The sequence below is a fragment of the Micropterus salmoides genome, unplaced genomic scaffold (genome assembly GCF_014851395.1).
Source record: "Micropterus salmoides isolate LMB-PRFRI ecotype aquatic unplaced genomic scaffold, ASM1485139v1 Ms_hic_scaffold_6, whole genome shotgun sequence".
Taxonomy (NCBI): domain Eukaryota; kingdom Metazoa; phylum Chordata; class Actinopteri; order Centrarchiformes; family Centrarchidae; genus Micropterus; species Micropterus salmoides.
Window position 1 is genome coordinate 1,100,694 of NW_024044348.1, and position 22,164 is coordinate 1,122,857.

Here is a 22,164-nt window from a genome sequence, read left to right on the forward strand (position 1 = left end):
CAATAAATTAATGTATTCTTTATTCTAGGGATGGTGATGGCTATAGTAATTTTGCATTCCTAGGATTAATATAATGGATTAAACAGACACGATTCATGAAAAAAGGTTTTGGACCCAGCAGAAGACACAAACAGGGCAGGCTGAGTCTTATAATAGTGTTCAAACAAATCCCAACGAAGCAGTCCATCAAACAAGGTCACCCGACAAAGTAATTCCAAACAAGGCAAAGTAAATCCAAAAAGGCCATGGTAAATGTCCAGAATAAATAGTGTAAGCATTTGTTCCAGCTCCTGGGAAGGGATGAAAGGACAGCATTGTAGGTGGTGTCGCAAACCTCCTCCCCTGTCTCAAAAAACTAATTATGTATTTTAATTGCATGTAAATTTTACATCTAATTGTATTACATAAGTTCAACGTAAAGGGTCACATGTAATGCAATGTTTTCCTATCATGGTTAATCAGTTTGAATAAATTACATAACTTTGTCAGATTTGATTGAATTAAATTAATGTAAACTCCTATATAAACATTATGTGTTTATATATGTATTATACTCACACATTTCAATTTAGTTATTCTATTTCCTGTAATAAATCAGAAAGCAACACGTACAAGAACTGTTATTGGCAGATCTATTATAATCATTACAACCATGGCCAATAGTAATTTTAACATTACAGCAGCAAGACCTGTTATTGCAAAAAAACAACGGCTAATGACAAAGTGCACAAGGTTTTCCAGTGTATAATAAACCTAACTGTACTATAAAGGCTAAAAAAAAATAAAGAAGAAAAGAAATAAGGCACTGGAATAAGTATTTCTACTATAGTAACTTAAAATACATAAAATAATCTTAAAAAAACATAGATTACCATTCAAAAGAGCCTTTTATCAAATACTCACTAATATGATGATAACATAGTCTGAACAATACAACCTCAAGTTACATGTTTACATATTTGGACATGGTCCTCCTGACCTAACTGCTGACTGACCGACGGCGTGATGCACAGGCCTCCATCTTCCAAGCACATAGGGAAAAAATGATAATGCTGTTCTCCATTTACAATCTACAATACACACATATATACGTCCCCCTCCAAGAACATCTTACAGTTCTAAGACGGGACCTGGATTACAGCAAAATGTAAAACATTAAATTGTCAAGTGTCAGTCTTAGAGATATTATTGCAGAATGGGAACAAGTCAGACATGAGAAACATGAAAAAGGCAAAAGGCCTTAATACCTGCATGAAAAAGTATATGTAGTATAACAGTATACCATCTCAGCGCAGAACTGGTCCAAGAGAGGTTCAATATCTATAACACTCCAATCTTAACAAAATAAGCAAGTTAACACAAAGTGGCAATTGAAGATGCCAGAAATAATCAGACCAATAAGTCGTTACGCTGTTTGTGTTTTTAAACCACATGAACAATGGTTAAGTCTGTTAAGCCTAAATGTGGCTATCCAGCACAAGAGCTCACTGAAACATCTTAATTTTTAATGTTTGCACCTTTGGGTTCATTAAAACCTTCTGGTAGAACTAAAATTTACATTTGAGGATAGTTCAGGCTGAGTGTGTGGATCAGGCCAAACAGCATGGCACAACCAAAGCAAATACTTCCTAGTTCTCTCAGCAGTTCCACAACCTCGACCACCACTCCAGCATCCGCTGGCTTGTCCTCTTCATCAGCACCTTTTCTGCAAATCAGATAGAGCCCCATGGTGCTCTGTGCGATCTCTCTCTTAGCTTCCTCACTGTTCACATCCTAATGGTGGAACATAAATTGACCATTTTGAAATAAAGAAAACATTACATGTTTAACACTGAGAGTTCACAATCAATTCTGATTACTAACCAAGTACTACTTGATGAGAGTCCTGCTGTCCTCATTGAGGTAATCACACAGGCTTCTGAGGACACGGTCCCTCTTGAGCTCAAAAGTAAGAAGTTAACCGTTACTGTAGCTTCAGATTAATAACTTCTGCAAAAATTCTTAACATTTACATTGTGTTAAATATAATTCTTTGTTTGACTGGTGATTGTATGTGACATGACCAAAAGGTCCAAGGTAGATTTCTTTGTCACATTACAACAGATTCTGAGAGTCTGTAACTCTGTTCTGCTACGTAGCACACAGTATACATTAATATAAAAAACAATTTAAAAATGGTAAACAGAAATAAACTCTATTCAGTGGAGCAGAACTGATGATTAATTTGAGTTTAGTCAAAGACTTGACTTTTCATTGAAACAGATGAAGCAGCAGAGTAATATGGTTTACCTGAGAATATGGTACCTAATACAGGCTGAATCAATGCCATATGCGCATACTTTGATTATGAGGTTGCTTGGAAAAGGTGCAAGCAAAAATATGTTTCTTATATAAAAGAACTAAAGTAGCTGAATCTCCATCATTAAGCCATGTTTGCCTTTTTACAAAGAAAGACGTAATGCTGTCCCTGTGATGATTTTTTTATAGCGGTCCGGAGTTCTGGAGACGCACCAACAGGTGTGAAGTCCAGTCTGCGCCCTCCATCTGCATGATGCTGCTGTGGTTGAACGAGCAAAAACTAACATCACACATCCATTCACAAGCTCCGTCACCCACAGTCGGACACACGTGGCTGCTTAGTGCTAACGGCTGAAGCTGCTCCAGCAGACTGTATGCTAGGTACAAGTGTTTTACAGGCTATCGTTAGCAAAACACGGCGCCTTCACTGGCATTTTCCAAGAAATAGTGGTCTTTGTAAAACATGAAACACTTTAAATGGATGTGTTTCTTAAATGACACATTTCTACACCGTAACAACAAAAAGAAAACGACTGGACTTACCTCAGAAAACACGTCCTTGTTGTCCAGCTCTGTCAAAAGAATACAGGCAAAATGACGTTTCCTTCTACTGTTGCACATTTTATCTAATAAAGTTTATTTGATTTTTTTACATTAACTTTATATTAAACATATTTACGTTGTGTTTAATCATTTTAACTACATACACTTGATATTTAAAGTTGTAGTTACATTTTATATAAAATCAGTGCTTGAAGTGGAAAGAAATAGGTGCCAGCACCTGTTGTGAACTGTTTCATTTGATATTCAGCATTTCTTGTTGCTGTTTGTCAACATTTTTAATAAAAGCTATTAAAAAGTGATTCTGACCATACACAGTGTATTGCTGGACGAAGCCACCCCGCTGATTTGAATAAAGACAGCAGCGAAGCCAGTTTTGGACCAATGAAATACGTCTACTGCGCATGATCGCGCAGCGTAACCGTGGTTTAATGACGTAAAGCAACGGCAGAAACACGGTGATTCTGGTAGCTGCAGAGCTGAACCAACAAAAAGTCTCATGGCTCAGTGTGTTTGTCTGATTCGGATCGTCACTGTTTAATCAGCCCACTTACGAGGTTCACCTGCCAAACACCAACGCAGCGTCACTGATCGCCGAATAGCTGCTTTAGATTCACTGAAAGTTTATAATCTAAGCAACACGGTTACATCTCTCACGTGCGACGGGATGTCGCAGGGTTTTGACGTCATTTTTGGGCCTACATGGAACCGTCTGTGCACCCCGTTGATTCTGACCTCCCCAGTGTAAATGACACCTCTCTGTCAATATTTTTAAATGTCCCGCCTCATCCAGGCTGCGATTGGTCGGTTCACGACAAGTGACCGGCAGTCCCGGTACGCAAGAAAATGTCCCGGTACGCAAAAGAGTAAAATGTGGAGGTGCCGGTGCTGCGTACTTCAAGCACTGCATAAAATATCACTTCATAATTATGATGACCAAAACTCATTCTTTAAACTTTACTCCATGTGTTTACATTTAGTTTATCCATCCATCCATCGCCAACCGCTTATTCTGCGTACATCCCGCATGTCTTTGGATGGCGGGAGGAAGCCGGAGCACGCGGAGAGAACCCACGCGGACACGGGGAGAACATGCAAACTCCACACAGAAAGGCTTTGAACCGCCCTCACATTTAGTGAAGCATATTTACGTTGTGTGTAATGATTTGAATAAATAAACTTTTGATTGCATGTATTTCAGTTACATTTTACTTAAACGTAATGCTTCATGTTTATGATGGCCAACAATAATTTTTTTGTGACGATATATGCTTTTAATTTAAATTATATTATAACATCATTTCATGGGTAGCGTATTCTAATATCCCCTATCAAATAATGCTCCCGCTACAGAATCATTTTATATTGCACCACTACTTGCTCCATGTGTGCTGTAAGGAGATGTTGAAATACTATATTATGCTATCTTTATTTAAGATATCAGAATATGGCCTCAGGTGACTCTAACAACATAACGACTGTGTTTAAAACTAGGGCTGAACATTAATCATTTTAAAATCAAAATTTTCAAATTTCAGAATAAGAGTGTTTTGCCTGCCTGATTTTGCGGACTTGTTCAGCTTTTGTTGATTTGTTCTGTTTTTCTTGATTTTTGTACTTTTACCACAGTTAAGTAGGCTACGAAGTTAAATGTTTTCTTTTTCTGTTTTAACTGTGTTTCTCGTTGATATACCATCAGGAGTGTCCACAGTGTGGGTGTTTTATTTTGAAAATTGTCCGAATTCTCTATGCCGTTCTGTTTCTGACTTCCTGCCCGGTTCATCTGCTCTGTGCTGCTTGATGCGGCTTCCGTCAAAAACAGACTGACAGTGAATATTGAACATTAGTTCGCAAAATGACATCGTAATCGCAATATCTGGAAGCAAGTAGATTTTTTCCCCTAAGCCCTATATAGTTACAAAAGTCAGGAGCACTGACGAACCAAGCGGTGTACTTGACCTTGATAATGACCCCACAGAGGTTAAACAGCTGGGACTCCCTACCAGCCTGACATCTTAAAGTTCTTCAACTCAAAATCCACAGAAAAGATAATACACCATAGAAGTAATGACCCAGTGTTTTAAAAAAAAAAAAACTCCTATGAAACCACAAAATAAATCTAGTTTTCATGCTGTGGACCCAGGACCAATAATATAAAAACCCACATTAAGAGAAATTACAAAAATAACAATGTATTCAGAGGCATGCAGGGACTTGCACAGTGAGATAATGATGAGATATCCTTTTAGAATAATAGATGTGGAGCAGACATTTTAATCTCAAAGTACTCTGCAGTCCTTTTCCATTTCTGCGCTCCACTGTGGAGTATTTTTAATGAAACAACCCTGTGATCCCTCAACATAATTACTGAATTAGAGAGCAAGCAGAGACCAGCGAGAGCTGCTTCAAAACTACCTCAAAAAGCTCTCCCTGGAGGCCAAGGACAGACACACGGCTTTCAGTGACAATTACCCATCGATAATTTGATTATTTACTTTGTTAGGAAAACACTTCAATTAGAGATAAAGAGCAGAGGAAGCTCTCAGAAACACTTTGAGACACATTGTTGTGACTCTGTCTTTGTTACCAGGTGCTGACCGCTGTGATGTTTGTGGGCTTCACTTCCTAGAAATCCCCTGTCAATCAAACAGTCTGGGAGGGAGTGTGACATTTTCCCCTGCAGCGCTGCCGGGTGCCTTTTAAATCTGCGTTCCTCTGCGGGCGTCATTGGGCTGCAATGCCAGGTCCTGTTCAGAATGAATAGTGTCTATTCCCCATCGGGAGGGTTTCTACACCTCGACAGCTTCACCACCCCCTCTAATGCCACATCCTTACAATGGGGTCTAACTGCCAAAACTATTCACATTGCTCAAATTCTGCATTTTGCTCTCCAGTGTTTTGAGTTTGAATGTGTAAAGTAAGAGTCCACAGCAGCGGGCGGCAATAGGCGGCCCGCGGGCCAGAACCGGCTTTGAAAGCAGAAAAATAAAAAATAATAAATTGATAGCGGCTGGGGCTGAAATAGATCTCAGTCATGACACAACACTTACTCACATAATCACTTCCTCTTTAGTGATTGAGCCTACAAAATAAAAGCGTGAGAAATTTTTTGCAGCAATGCTTCATGTGAGTTTATTGAGAGCTTTTACTTTGAAAAGTTCTGAAATTCAAAGAGTGTCTGGCTTGATTGACACACCTCTGAAAAAGCCATCAGTAAATTTGTGATTGGATTCCCCAGAATTTCGTCATGGAAATGAAAATAAGTGTCCATGAGTGCGGAGCAAACGGCAGGAGACGCACACACACTGCAGCACGTTCTTTATTCTGAGCATGTGCAAAAGTGTCCTTATAATCAATTTGTTTAACAAGGGAGAAAAAGAAAGTCCACTGGATGTTGGGATCGATCATACAACTCTCCCAACGGGAGTCCCGCACTCTACCGAGCTAAAGGTGCACATGAGTAGCCTATTTAAGGATTTGAAATCATTTGACTGCCATGTAACAGCTTGAGAATAATTTGTCCCGATGCCAGACTTATTTGCCTTTTAGCAGCTCTGTGATGGTTTTACTTTGGTACAGCAGTGCTTTGACCTTAAAAGCAGCACGCTGATGATGATGTCTAATAGCAGGTATAATGTATCCGGTCTTAGTTCGGAGCATCGGTACTCGTCTGTGTGCTGATTAGCAGAAGTAAAGCTGAGCCCGATGTCATTAGTTCTACAGGTATTTGGTCATAAACCAAAGTTATTACAGTTTATCCTGAAGGGAACGTGAAAGTCTGAACAAAATGTCATCACAATCCAGCCAACAGTTGTTGAGATATTTCACTTTAAGTCATGATTATGGTGGCACTAGGGGAAAAACCAGGTCATTATTCAACGCCTGGGGACAATGAGCCAACAGAGCCATCCGTAGAGCCACTCTGCATATCTGAAGACTATGTAGTACCATTTTCTTATATTCTAGCAGCCCTAAACCTTCGCAGGTGAGACATCAGCAGCTCGACAGACTGAGGCGTGTGACAGGCTGAGAGAATGGACAGGGAGACGTTGTTAGACAGCAGAGATAATTTAGAAAGATTACATTAGAAGAGGGTGTTGATGGATGTCACGGGTAACAAACATCACCTGGAAAAACTTTGCAGGTGCTGTAGTTCTTTGTCTGCTAACAAGGTACTCATTTAGATGTGAATGTGGGCAGCACACAGTAAAAATACTGATGAAAGACGCATTAAAGAACAGATTGTATTGACTTACAGAAGCTAATGGAAAGGGGGCTCGACAGGAAGTAGCTTCAGAGTTTGGTTTTCCCGTGTAAGCCTCCAGGCAGTAAGTTTTCCTAATGTTCACCATCATGTGCAAGAAGTCGTCCAAACAGAAGTTTGTGCCGCTGAGCTCTCTCCTTGTCAGTGAGCTTGTTATCGCTTGTGTTGGTAGTGTTCGGGTTAGAAAGTGTGTGTTCAAATTCTGCCCACACACCCACACCAAAATAGCCTGTGTCAGGGAGGTGAATTTGTAAAATAGCTAGTTTATGATTTATCAGCCCATTATTCCACCAACTACAGCGATCTGGGAGATGTAATTATTCAAAACCCTGTCAAACACATTCAGCATGGAAAGTGCAACCTTTCCAGCTGCTTGTTGATTAGAATCTGCTCTGGTGATGGAGGGAACAGGGCCCGGAGGAGCTGTCGACAGGCCGTCTGTTCACACGCTCCACATTGTTAAATTTGTCAGAGTTTACCGGAGCTCACAGCACTAACACCGTGTGCCGGGGGTTACTGCAAATGAATGTTAAAGCTGTTTCACAGGAAAGAAAAGAAGAGACAACAACGTGTTCTTCCTGACATCAGCAGCTCAGCTGAGGCTCAGGTGATTACACGTAAACACGGCAGATACACCCGTTATCCTCACTGTCATGTGTGATCACAACAAAAGTGCATGTGAAATCTTACTCTGCACAGCCTGCGCTCACTTTCATTTCATTAGAACATGATCATATAAACATATAAAGAGCAAAAGGTCCAAAGACTGACAACATTAGCTGTTTGATGAAAATAACATGAATCTTAACTTCCCCAACACACAAACAAGCAAACAAACAAATATTAGATTATATTATATCTTAGATTTAAGACATCAGCCACCGGCAGTGGTGAAAGAAGTACTCTTTTACAAAAGTAAAAGTAGAGCAGCCCTGGCTCTGTGTTGACTCTAGCTCACCAATCAGATTCTTTCCACAATCTCCATCAACCAATCATGCAGTCAAACTTTAAAATATGTTCTCCTTTCTGCTGCCACTCATTTCAGTATGAAATTGTTGCCGACCTCCTCCACCCTGTTCGCCTCCTGCTCATCATATCCAGGCCCAGGGGCCTGCACCACGAAGCCAGTTCAACATACCCAGGATATCTTTTAGTTATCTGGCTTAACTAAGCCTAACAATCGCGGTCAGGATGAGCAGTACCACGAAGCTGGTTATCAACTCTGTAACGCAACCCAGGGTTTCCCCAAAAAAATAAAAAAGAGTTAGCAGCAGATGACAGACGAAGAGCAAACTGTAACACTGCAGAAATACGACCTGGTCTAAGTAACACGGCTCAAGCCTAAATGAGCAGACGTAGTCTGTAATAAGAATGCGTTGATTTGATGTGTTCTTATGAGCTGTGTGAAAATATCAGCCTTATTCTTTCAGCTCGGCTGAGTCGGCGTTAAAAGATTCCGGGCACTGAGTAAGTGGTCGTTCCACCTCACTTTAAAAAACTTCTTGACACTTGATGCCTGAATTTATTTACTATAAAACAAATGTAAAATTATTTCTGTTTTCTTTCAGGTTGATGTTAAATTAAGTGGAAATTGTTAATTTGTCTGTACAACATAAAAAAGATTCAGGTATGATGTAGGCAAATTAGTGACAACAGGCATAAACGAGAAACCAGTGCTTGCAAAAGGTTCCCAGGTACGTATCAAATATGCACAAACAGGCATCGGGGGAATACAAACGCCATCTCAGCTGCAGTCTGGAAGGAAGAGGTGTGATGCGACTTTGCGACAATCTGCATTAAGGGGTTAATTTATTTAACACAATCAAAAGTGTTCCAAACATTGTTCTAAATTAACTTCATAAAGCAATGAAACGAAAACTCCATTCATGCCATAAAATGAGCTCCAATAGTGGTTGAAAGACTGAATCTCAACATCTATACTGCTGAAAACTCATTACCTGCAGCCACGTCACAAAAGGTGACCAGTCTCTGTGATAGGCCTAAAGAGAGCCACTAACCTAAAATAAATGGCCTACGTCCATATTAAAATTTAGTTGCCTTTTTCAACATCCCTACCAAACTGCTCATAATATTCAGCCTCACAAAAGAAAAATGAAACCATTTATTTTAACGGCTGTGACAGGCTGTGTGAAACGGACTGGGAGCAAATAAAAAATACTCAACACATTTCAAAGCAGGCAGTTCGCTAATGTAAAAACCTGTAGGCAACAATAGCCTGAGGCTTTTAATCAGTCTCTGTAGGATGATATCGCTGTAGACAAGAGTTTCTCCACATCACTGCAGCAAACATAAAGCAGCCTATAAACAGTCTGTGGGATCTCCTACAGATGGTGATGTCATTTTCCAACAGAGCTGATTGGTCAGCAGGCGGCGGACCTGCTCCGGAGCAGGTTAGCCGTTCAGCATAAGTTACCATGGCGATCTACCCCGGTAAGAAGTGAACCGCCTTCGTGGTGCTGAAAACCCAGCAGGGTTAACCCCGAAGTTACCTGGATAAGCTCAAACCCTGCTTGGTGGCACAGGCCCCAGGTCGAGCTCAGCAGAAGTCGAGTCTTACTCACGTCCAGATCTCCAGCTTTTCGTCATCCCTTCATCATAAACACCACCACGTGGGTTTCTATGCTGCTACAGCTTCACCATCTCGTCATTACGACGACTATTCACACCGCTCATTCGTTGTACACATTTCCATTAACTGTTATCGTTCCCCCACCTGATTGAAATCTGTTATAATGTTTATGAACTGCGATATATTAGTTTCGTGCTGACTAAGGTTATACTTTATATACTGCAGGGTATCTTAGAGTAATCTACTATATTTATTAGTTGATTACATGTTGTGTTAATGATCTGCTAAGTTAAGGAAGGAGTAAAAAGTATGAAGTAGCATAACGTGGAAATACTTAAGTAAAATACAGATACCTCATACATGCACTTAATGTACTTAGTTACTAGGGATAAGCGAGTGCAACATTTTCTGGTCAGCTGGGTCCTCACATCTCCAAAAATGCCTGAGACGATAGGGGGCATCTTTGATGCTATATACATTTGCATTTCCTTTTGTCAGCTCCGGAAGAGCCATTGAGTCCAGATGTGATTTGCCATTTGTTTTGCAGTTTACCATTTAGTGTTTGTACTTTGTATTCAAGATGAGAAAATTCTCAGGTCGAGAGAGAACCGCATATTTTCAGTTTATCTACACGACGCTTATAATATTGGCAGAAATCTCTCATTTTTCAGCTTTAAAGCCGGAGCTACAGAAACACGCGGCTGTCCAGAGATCCTTTTGTCCTTCAGGTTATGAAGTGATATTATGTCATTCCTTTCAACTCCACCTACACAACACTGAAGAGGTTCTGCCAGACTCGAGTCATTTAGCTCCATCCTGCTCTCTTTCTTCTTAATGTGGCGTCTGTATGAATACCACAAAGGTCTCCGACGTCATCTGGAGCATACTAATGTTTCGCTTTGACTTCTGGAAGCACACAGAGTTATTTTTGTAAAAATCGCCCTCCCACAAGGAATAAGAATGTTCCCCTGTCTGCCTTCGGAGGAGAAAATGTAAATGGGTTAACATTATTCCTCCCAAATATCAGTGTTTTTCTTGCAACGGGACTCATTACGGATGCAAAACACGATGGCAGACTTTCCCGTTCCATTAGCTAACAGGTACGGCAGCTCCTGCTGCTCAGTTTTGAGGCTTTTCTGCAAGTTTTTATCAAGATAAAGTTTGATTTAGACCATCTGCCCTAACACAAAGCTCGGTTGTAAAGTGAGAGAGGAATAATTTAATTACAACGTGGTTTAGTTTTTTTTTTAACTCTTCTGACCAAGTCCAAATAAAACCATCCGCATCCAAAACCAATTTAATTTGCAGCGAATGAGGCAGAGCCACAGTGGCCTACATACGCCGACTCACCACAGTCTGCAACAAAACTACACACACACTTATACAAACACACACACACACAAGGCTGTCACATGCACTCAGTGTAGTTGTCGTTATGGCATCTATTTCTGTCCAGTACCAGGTGTGGGAGAGCTGAGAACAATCTCCTCACTTTCATTACCCTTGAAATGGTTTACACACACACACACACACACACACACATCCATGCATTAAGATCCTACAGTCTTGCCCAGCAACATTTTTTTCAGTCAGTTGGTTGTTGTCTATTCACATCACCAGTGCTATTAACCCACTTCTTTGTGGTAACGTGACACTTTGCATCAGTGTAAATAGGCAAACTAGATATGTTCAGTAGATATTACGCCAGAGCATTAAGGGTTCTGATAAAAAGTCACAGTTTCGTCAACAGGCATCGGTCCAAATTAAAGTCACACTATCAAAAGTCTTCACACCGTCAGCGCAACATAAGTGTACGTGGCAAAACCTGTCAATCACTTTTCATTGTTTTCACACACAATGCATTCAGTGACAACTTTCTCTAGAATTCATTATCTCTTTTCTCATTACTACTCCACCACCTGCAAAACACTGTATATATGCAGTAGGGATGGGCAGTGTCTACAAAATTGCAGAACAAACCGGGTAAAGCAGCAGTGAACACACAGAGTGCAGATGTTGGTTTTGGTTGTTTAATAGGCTGCGTCATTAACAAGCCAGCATGCGGCGCACCTGCTGCCGTGAAGAAATATTGGAAAAAAGACGAGCTCTGTGTCTTTCGGACAAGTTCATAACACATACTGCTGATGGAGAAAGTCAAGGAAGCAGAGAGGGGCGGGGCAAGCCGGTGTGGGAGACCAGAAGTGTAGGTGAGTGTGGGGAGAAGAGAAGTCCGAGGCAGGTGCAGAGCAGGTACGATGCCGGCTCAACATTGTGATGTCTGTCTGCCATCGCCGATGGACAAAGGCATCGTCTATTGGCCCAACCCTAATATGCAGCACATTTCTTAAATGCTAACACCTTGTGTCCAAACATCAGCCGGACTGAACTATATAGACAGTCTATGTTTACGTCTATGTGCGTAAGGGCTGGGACTCCTGTATGTGTCTGCTCCCCTGACTTTCAGCTTCAGCAGTTTCTGGCTTTTTCCTCCACGATCACTTCTTACAGCAGTTTCTTCTGATCTGATCTGATCTGCTTCTGGGTGCATTTCCACCTGTATTAACATGTGTTTTTCCTGATGCACTTAAGATATCCAGATAAAGATCACATGTTAATACCAGGTGGAAATGAGGTCTTTCTCAAAAGAGATAGAGTTAAAATGTTTCCGAAAGGAACCTCAGCTCTTGTGAGGCTTCACAGTAATCAAGTAGGAGCTTCTTTTCAAAATGTCAGACCCAAAACCTTCTTAGGGGTGGGACTTAAAAATAAACAATTACATTAAAAGATTCAAAGTGAGTTGGACAGGCTAAAAAAAGTAGTTTTAGGACCACTGTTGTTATTTTCATTTGTTCTGTAAACCTTTTTGTTTACTTTTTGACAGTTATACCTGATGAAGCAGTGAGTTTGAATTTGTCAGTGAGAGGTGAGGAAATAGGTGTGGAGGGCTTTGCCAAGATAAAGACAGAATACAAAGAGTTTCCCAGCAGGGATTTCTCGCCCGAGACAAGCGTGCTAATCTGACAGCCTGGAGCCGACCATAAAACAACACAAGGACATTCTTTGATTTCCCTTCCTCGTCCAGTTTGTTCCCTGGTCTTATACTGTTCAAAAATAGACGTGCTTGGCATGTTCTTGGCCTCTTAATATTTAATCACTCCACTTAGCTAGACGAGCATCTATTATTCATAAAGAGGTGGTCGCAATTAAGGACCCTGGTGATCAGCGGAGCCCGGAGGGACCCGGGCGTCACTAGGAATCTGCTCGCATACTGCAGAGAAGCGATTTGAGGAGAGGATCTGTGAGGACGGGGGGACATCGTCCAGGAATGGAGTCTTATTAAAAGATATAATGTCTCTGCGCAAGAAGCATATGGAAGCAGAATAATGCAGCAGCAGCAGCAGGAGGAGGATTGTGCTGCAGCCTCCCAGAGGATCAAGGTTTCAAACTAACTGTTGAAATGACCTTCACCAGGGCACTGAATCCAACACTACCTCTAGATTTGTTCTAGGCATAGTCATTTATCACTTTCCTTAGTATTCCTCTTATTCCTCTGAGCTCTATTGTTGTAGTGAAGAAATGTTCTTAACTCTTAACTCCACATTTCTAAAGTGCTGCTCTCGGTTGAAAACTGGATTGGAACTTTAGCCTTTTGCTCATGCTGGAGATGCAGGAAGGCTGTCTAAACAAAATATTACAGGAAACCATCAGGAGATCATGTGACGGAGAAAAATATTAGTAGTGAGTTTTTGTCAGGTAATGAACGTGCAGTGTAGGTCACAGTGTGTCCGTTAATAAAAGTATGTAGTTTCCCCAACTGCTGGAAAAGTGAAGGCGGTTAGCGCCAAGCTAACATCTCTGTACAGCACGTTTTTTGGCTGTTATGTAACGTTGGCTAAATTAGCAACAAAGCAATATTAGTTAGCTCAGCTGTATGTCATTACTAACTCACCTACTTGTAAAGGGTCGAGAATATCAGGTACAGGCTCAGACTAAACTGGTGTACAGCTCTGTCCTGCACACAGACTGAACATCCTGATAATTATATTTCAGTTTTCAGAGAGTCTGACAACTGGCTGTTAAAGAAACGAGGGACCATGGAGCTGAGCTTAATGAGCTAAGCTAATGAGGAGATGTTTCTTTTGGACTTTAATGCTCAAATGAAATGCCTCACCAGTACATCCTGTACAGAACAAAATTATGCATCGATAATCGTTTTATAATCGCATCGCAGCCCTCTGAATCACAATCGAATCGTGAGGTGCCCAGAGATTCCCACCCCTAGTGGCCATGCCCACTGCTTTTACACACCCTATGGTCCTCCCAGATCAGCACATTGAAATCCTTTTTGCAGCATTGCAGATTTTGTCTATTTCAGTCTCCACCCCCCCTCTGCCTCCTCGAGAGGGAGGAGAAAGATGGAGATGAGAAAATCTGCCCACTCAACCCCTCTGGGAGCACGAAGTGAGATGAAGTGATAGAAGACTAAATTAAAGACAAAGGAAGAGACTGCAAAACAGAAATTGGAAGGGACACCGTCCTGCTGTTTGTCCAGGAAGACCTTCAGCTGACTGCAGGTAATCCTTATTTTGAGCTAATCATTACCTGCAGTCCCGAGAACAAAAACATCAGTTATTATTCTGACGCCTGCTGTTGTTAATGAATTAATCTGCTGCTTTCTGCATCACACACACACACACACACACACACTCATTATTACATCGCTCAAAGTGATTTGTGGAGCTGAATTTTCTTTTGTAGGAACACAAATCACTTCACATGAGTTGACTGGCTGTCGGGGAAGCTTTCTGGAGTCCAGCACCTACAGTTCAAGTCATGTTTAAGTTTGTAGTATAATGACTTTCGAAATATAACAAAAAAACATACATTGCATTTTGTTCATTCCTGAGAAGCTTGTGTAACGGCACTGAAGATCATGGTCATGCTGTCACGTAGCATCATGTGCCGGCACTGTTCAGATATGTTATTCATGATAAATAATCCATTTTATGTATATCACAAAGACAAAAACATGATTAAGAATTATAAAAGTAATTCCAAAATAACGGACCTTAAGTCACCGTTTCATTTAGTCTTCATCGTACTGGTGAGATTTACATCCCGTCTGTGTAAAGAGATAAAAGCTGCAGTTTTATATGAGCACACACGCACGAGTTATTCAAACAGCTGACTCAAACCTTCTTTTGCTGTGAAATACTGTGACTGAATGTACAGATACAAGAGTTTATGGAGTCTGGGCACCGATCCACACAACAATACAGCAGAGCAGATATCCGACAACGGGGAGTCAAACATGAGTGGCTTTCAATGCCAAGCACATGGAAAACACTCAGAGCCAACATTCAGGCTGCTGAGAGAAACCTGAGCGCTGCTGGGAAAACTTATTTTGTCTAAACTGGAAAGAGCTGTTTCAGTTTTCAACTCCACGGTTTTCCCAAACAAAGAGGGCAATTCAGGAGTTCTTTAGAGACTCTATCAGCTAGAAGTTAAAGAAAGGAACAGTCTGACATATTGGAAATACTCCTGGTTACCCAGAGTTGGTCCCGTTTGTGACCTCAGGGATCATCTGTGCGTTGCTGTGATTTGTTCACAGTCTGGACATCTTGGATTTAAAGGTCCTATATTCTGCACATTTTCAGGCTCATACTGGTATTTTGGGTTTCTACTAGAAAATGTTTACATGCTTTAATGTTCAAAAAGCACAACTTTCTTCTGACCAACTTCCCAAAGCCGTGCTGAGGGGCAGGAACTTGCTGCATAGATATGGAGATAAGGCTTGGTATGTAAGACTAGGCCTCATTGATTACTGTACAAAAACACAACTTCATTCACCGGTTTTGGTGAAACTGGATCAGATTTTATGTTGAAAATATTTCACAGTTTTCCCTCGGTCTCGTCCGGCTGCTCTGCCTCCACTTTTTTTGATTTATGCAGTTGATGCAGGTGAACAGATAGCTTCACCCGTTATTAGTTTCCACTTCCAACTGTGAACCGAGAACGCAGCATCATACTTCTACAGTTTTACGACAAACTTTCTTGACTTAAATGATCTTTTCAACTGACAATTCAGGGCAACAAGATGTCACAAAGCGACTCAACAGCGTGGCTGTTTGTCATGTTCACAGGAGAGAACGGAAAACTGTGTCAAGAGTTTGTTCAAGTAACTGATTAGCGCATGCTAATCATGGGGGTCATGTTAGAATCAGTATGTTAATGTTTTTTGAAAAATCCAGATTTGTTTCTTCTCTATTTAAACAGCATTGCATGTTTTCTGACCTTTGTCAAAGCATTTTCATTTGTTAGTTAACATTTCTGGTTGCAAGCTATTTTTCTGAATATACAAAGTATGATTTCAAAATGTGAGGGGACAAAATCAGTCATGTCCCCAGCCTCCCCAGTGTAAATTACACCTTTGATCCTGGAATTGGTTCAGTTGACTGATTGTTATTTGTTAAATGTACTTTTTTCCTGAACTGTCGCAAAAATGTTTTATAACTGGACAAAGATGAAAAACAACTTTACATGCATCACACTGTGATCATCTAAAAGTGCAATTCAGTTGCACCCAACTTTATTTTTTACAACGACACCATGAAAGATTCACCATAAACTCACTAACTAAGACTGGAGAATATTAAAGAAGTAGACACCATCATTAATGTGATTACTAAATAATATTATAAACATTGCACCACTGAAGAAAAAGAACCACAATCATGACAACAAAGCCACAACTTCAGACAGCCTTACCAAAAGTATCCTTCCATAGGAGATAGAGATACAAATACCACCAAGTGTGAAAACACCTACAAACTCAGCACTAAAGGCTACACCATAAAATCCAGAGCTCAGACAACAACTGTAACTGTTCCGCAACAGAAGTCAGAGGTTCATGTTTGCATCAACTCACCTCCGTCCAGTCTGACGGTTCAGCTCACTGCTGCGGGCTGTGAGTGCTCAGCGAGGTCAACACACTGAGGTCAAGACAAACGGAGAGAAGACGTTAATACCTCTCCACTTTCAAAACAATAAACACTACTTAACAATTACATGCAAGTTTTATCTGGCAAGTGGACTGCTGATGAAAACTAGCCTGTGGCTAACTCCAGTACGCTTACATTTGCTTTGAATGTTGATCAGTGTGCATTGTCCCTTTTCAAATAAACAAATAAATGAAAAAGAATGAAAATGAAAAGCAGGGAGCGACTCCACTAGTTGCAAAAAGAAGTCAGATTGTGTAGAAGTCTGTAGGTGCGTTTGACTTCATGCAGAGCTGATGCATGCTGGACTTACATTAAGGCATGCTTGTTAAAAATCGTGTCCAACTTTCGCCGCCGCTGCAAAACATCATTAAAACCTCACGGGAGCAAGGGCGGCTGCAGGCGCCGGGTCCGGCGGCCGCAGTTGCTTTTCCCCGGCTGCACCAAGTTGGAACCACACTTTTGCCTGGTCTCATGGCATTTTTCTTTGCAATTGCCACAAGATCAGTCATTGATCTCAGCTCACAGTAAGCTCACGCAGAGCCAAGACAAGATAAAAACACAAACTAATACACTAATGATTCTGTGCAGAACACTTATGCCATTTACTGTAGGCTACAGTTTATTTCCATAATGAGGACCCTATTCAGAGACTGACAAACTAAGGTACAAGCTTTCACACTTACAGTAAATGAATGTCATTCATTGTCACTCATGTCATACTACTCATAAAATAATAAATTCAGTTTACAAAGTCTTTTCAACAGGATGCTGTCAGGAGGCATTCTGGGAAATCACTGACTGAGGGAGACGTAAACAAGGCAGCTTATTTTGACCCCATATTCAGACTGCAGCTGTCACGGAGGCCATGTCCCCAGTGCTGTGTTTGTATGTTGTATTTGGCGGTTTAAATGAGTAGTTTACATGCAACACTGTGAACATGCAAAATATAGAAATAGGTGCCGCTGACTGCCTGGTAGATAATTGTATAATGAACTCATACAAAAGAGCAATGAGTTTATTAGAAATACATCATTTCACCAGGTGTCACTATTACATCATCATTATATTCTACAACATGCTATAAAACTGACTGCTGTATTTTAAATTGTGTTGTTGGAGTTGACTACTTCTGGGCCCTCAACAATATCAGCGTTTGTGTAGCGGCTGCGGCTTAGAGGTACAGTGGGTCGCCCACTAATTAGAAGACTGCGTGTCAAAGTGTCCTGGGGCGAGATACCAAACCCCAAATTGCTCTGTGAGTGTGTGATTAGTTTATTTCAACTGTTGAGCAGTTGTCAGCCTCTGCCATCAGTGTGTGAATGGATATGTGTGAATGTGACATGCAGCAGTGTGAAGCACTTTGAGAGGTTGTGAGACTACACACTGGGGTCGCTGGGGACATGTCCCCGACACTTTTTGAAAGCATTTCTTAAAAATATTCTGAAAAATAGTTTGCAACAAGAAATGTTACCTAACAAATGAAAATGCTTTGAGAAAGGTTTATTTGCACAGTAAGAAAACATGCAATGCAATTTAAATATAGAAGAAACAAATGTGCATCGTTCCAAAAAAGTAACTTAAGCCAAAAAGAACAAGCAGCTGATTGCTGCATTATATTCTGTTATATTTTTGTATTGTCACCTGCTGGCGGATTCTTGTTTTGTTTCCCTTTGTATAAAAAAAGACATTTCCACCATGAATTGGTGCAGAAAATGTCTCCAGAACGCAGGAAATTAAGTGTTTAATGCTCTGTGTTTCTGGGCGAGGACCCCCAGCATTTCCTATTTCTTCAAATAGTGTTAAAAGTCTACGAGTCTTGTTCTCATGCGTCCTCACATCTCGTGATCCAAGTATATCACCGCGTCCCTAATCTGAGCCCTCATGTCTTCACCACTTTTCAACACAAAGTGACGCCCTTAAGTTTAGGGATGAGGACGTGTTGTCGTGGAAGTTTGGCGAATGCACAATCTAGACATTCATGATGGGGAATAACATTTACATGAAGTAGAATTCAACAGCTAAGAAAATTAATAAATTATATAACAGTTTATAAAAACAGGTCTTGTTTGTTTGTAGTCAGGATTTCCTGAGACTGGTTTTTCCATTTTCTTTGTGTGAGGGAGTAAAATAAGATGCTGTAACAACCAGCTGAATCATTAATTATCAGTTACTAAAATTACCTTAATTTAATGTAATTGCAGCATCTTGGCCTCAGTCCCGAGACATGGACCCGCCGATAACCCCTAAATCCCACTGTAGTTTAATCTGAATGGAAAGATTTAGTAAGATTAAGGGTGAAATTGTTTCCTATAAACTGTTTCTGTTTACAGTTAACGTGGGGGATTACAGCCGCCCTGTCTTCATATTAAATCCTCTTATGACGCCCGCCTGTGAAAAAAACCATTCACTCCTATTGGACGACCAACATTCCTGACAGCAAGGCGGCGTACTGTAGAGACCCAGCTGACTAAATGAAGGATGGCAGTGAAGCGCGGCACCATTACCCCCATCTGCCTCCACTCTGGGATTTCGGGGACGTCTGTGGACCCACCGCTCTCAGTCTGTTTATCAGACCTGAAAAGACGCAGTGTGAATCTGACCTACATCCTTCCACTTGAGAAGAAACAGACTGGAGACACTCGGGAGTTTGTGTCTGTATGTTGGACGCCCCTGTCTGTCTTCCTTTCTGTGTGGACCGTATGGAAGCACAGAGTGCAGACAAACTGCTGTTTATGTTTTTGTGCTGAAAAGAAGCGGTGGCCTGCCTCGCCCTCTTCAGCTCCACTTCTTCTGTAATTGACCAAATCCGCCAGGCGCTGTCCACTGCTGCTGAGAGATAGGCCTTTATTGTTTTCTTATGAGGGATAAATCTGTCTCCCCCCCTTCGCTTAAAGCACTTTAGAAACTCTGATGTCTCCTTCATCTTCAGTAATAAAGTCAGCGAGGCCTCAGTGAGCAAATCCACATTTATATATAAACTCAGCAAAAAAAGACGTCCCTTTTTCAGGACACTGTGTTTCAAAGATAATTCTGTAAACATACAAATAACTTTACAGAACTTTATTGTAAACAAACTTTCCATGCTTTTTCAATGGACCAAAACAATCAATGAACATGCACCTGTGGAACAGTCGTACAGACGGCAGCCAATGAAGGTCACAGTTCTAAAGAGACTTCTCGACTGACTCTGAAAGACGCCCAGGGTTCCTGCTCATCTGCATGAACGTGCCTTAGACATGCTGCAAGGAGGCGCGAGGACTGCAGATGTGGCCAGGGCAATAAAATGCAATGTCCGAACTGTGAGACATCTTTCAATTTCTGTTAGTCACATGTCAGTGAATCTTAATTCAGTTCTTTTTATGTTCATACAAAGATTTACATGTATGCTGTTGCATGTTTGCTGAAATTAAAAGCAGTGGAAAGTGAGAGGACCTTTTGTTTAGTTTATACCTATATGAAAATAACAATTTTTAAGACTCCCAGTATTCAAACAACCAGGAAAAAAAGTATGTCTTTATCATTCTGTGGCATCAAATTGTGGAACAAACTAAACGATGATTTAAAGCAATGTCCAAACATATTCCATTTTAAAAATTTTAAGATGTGTAAATAAACAAAAAAACTCTAAAGTAACGTGGACTAAAGCTGTGCATGTGCTTCAAGTAAAGAAATGACAGAAGCGTGGGCTGATGGTGTCGTCCTCCTTTTCTAATCCTGCCTCACTGACCTCTGGATGCCACACTGCAGCACTGTGCACCCTTGGGGAGACTGAAGATGCACTTTTGTAGTTGGTATCTTTTAGCAATCAGCTGGCTGCAGACAAACAGGGCAGCAGCTGTGTTGCCCTTGTAATGCCCCCCCCCCCCACAGACACAAACTGAGCCGTCACCCAGAGGGCCGACTCTGTTAGCATCTCTGCTCCCAATGAAGACCACGAAGATAAAAGAGTGGTTGTGATCCTGCAGGACAAAATGACCGTGGGCTCCTATTGTGTGTTGTTGGATCCTATCGATGACCTTGCCAGTTGCTGAGATTTCTGGCTTTTTAAAAACTTACTTTCTGCCCTGGACTTTTGTTTTGGAACAAAATCCTGTGGTGTTGAAATGCTAAACAAAGCCTCCAGCAAACACATTTCAGCCCCAAACGATAAAAAGCCTCATTTTTCATCCAGGAGAGCAAATGCCAAAGCATCCCCGGCGTTGCCTGGTGACAGCTTTGTCTAAGGCAGACACAGACGCCACCGGCTGGGAGCAACAGCAAAGAGGAGGGAGAGCATGATTTAATCAATATCACACAATGAAGAGGTGGTCTAACAAGAACTATCTGCAGTAAGATGTCTGTTTATTATTATTAGTGTTGATTCATCTTGCTCTACAGATACAAAGCGGACGACACACACACACACACGCGTTTTACGTCTTTTGGTAAGAAACACTAAGTTTAAACAGAAGCTTTGTTTGTTTACAGGAAAACTTTACAGTGTTGTGTTCAGCTGTGTCAGCGTAAACAAGGGTTTTGGGCCCCAGACACAGACACTAACACAGAGGCGGTATAGAGAGTGGGATTTAATAGACAAACGAGGGAAAACTTACAGGCGAGGTGGGGTTCATGGTCCAGAAACAAAACGCACAGTACTCCACAATGAAAACAGGTGAGTAGGTAGTCCATAAATCCACAGAAACAGAAATACAGATTCACACCACGAGTACAATCCACAAGACCGTGGCGAACACGAGAGACGGGGCTCAACAAAACACTAGTGGTGAACAGTGAACACACAACAACACCAGAGAGACAGAGACTTAAATGCCTAAGGGAGGTGGAGATAACGAGACACAGGTGAAACGCATTGGGCAGGAGCAAACAATCAACCCAGAAACACAAGGACAGGAAGTAAAACAAGACAAAGACACCAGGGGCAGACAAACTACAAAGTAAAACAGCAAACACTGAGAACATAAAACACCAACAACCAAGAATCGTGACACGATTCGGGCGCCTTACAGTCCTTATTACTGATCTATCTAAGTATTAATAAATACAACTATAGCTAATAAATCCTTAATGAAATATGGCTTCTTACAAAGGGACACCAGCAGTTAAAGGATGCTGCCGTTACATTTGTAAGTACAAGCAGTGAGTTCAGGCATCCTTTACATTCCTGTTAGCATTAGCACACCTTATGTGCAGTACAGGACCTAAACCTGCAGCCTCATCACCAGACAGAATACTGACACTAGACAACTCTGCAAAACATTCACTGCCAACATGTTCAAATTATTAAAAGCATTTACAATTTAAAGCAACTAGAACACAATTGAGGTTACACAGAAATTCAAAAGCTAACAAGTGACATGTAGGTCATCAGAGGGCCACTCAGTTTCTTGGTACCGGGACTCTAATTTAGATATACACAAGACAGAAAACACAGAAACCCGGGTCTCTCACAC

General features: G+C 41.1%; 1 long non-coding RNA gene across 3 annotated transcripts; it reads right to left on the minus strand.

The window, feature by feature from the left end:
• Positions 1–615: 615 nt before the first annotated feature.
• On the minus strand, positions 616–21,482 carry LOC119890781. Of its 3 annotated transcripts, XR_005442301.1 has the most exons (6): positions 21,307–21,482; positions 16,642–16,705; positions 2,842–2,870; positions 2,512–2,557; positions 1,864–1,941; positions 616–1,773 (listed from the first exon to the last, which is right to left on the minus strand). It is a non-coding gene; the product is annotated as an uncharacterized LOC119890781 (long non-coding RNA). The 3 variants fall into 3 exon arrangements; XR_005442302.1 differs by lacking the exon at positions 2,512–2,557 and having other exon boundaries at positions 21,307–21,478; XR_005442300.1 differs by lacking the exons at positions 2,512–2,557; positions 2,842–2,870; positions 16,642–16,705; positions 21,307–21,482 and adding an exon at positions 2,290–2,505.
• Between the last annotated feature and the right edge of the window lie 682 nt (positions 21,483–22,164).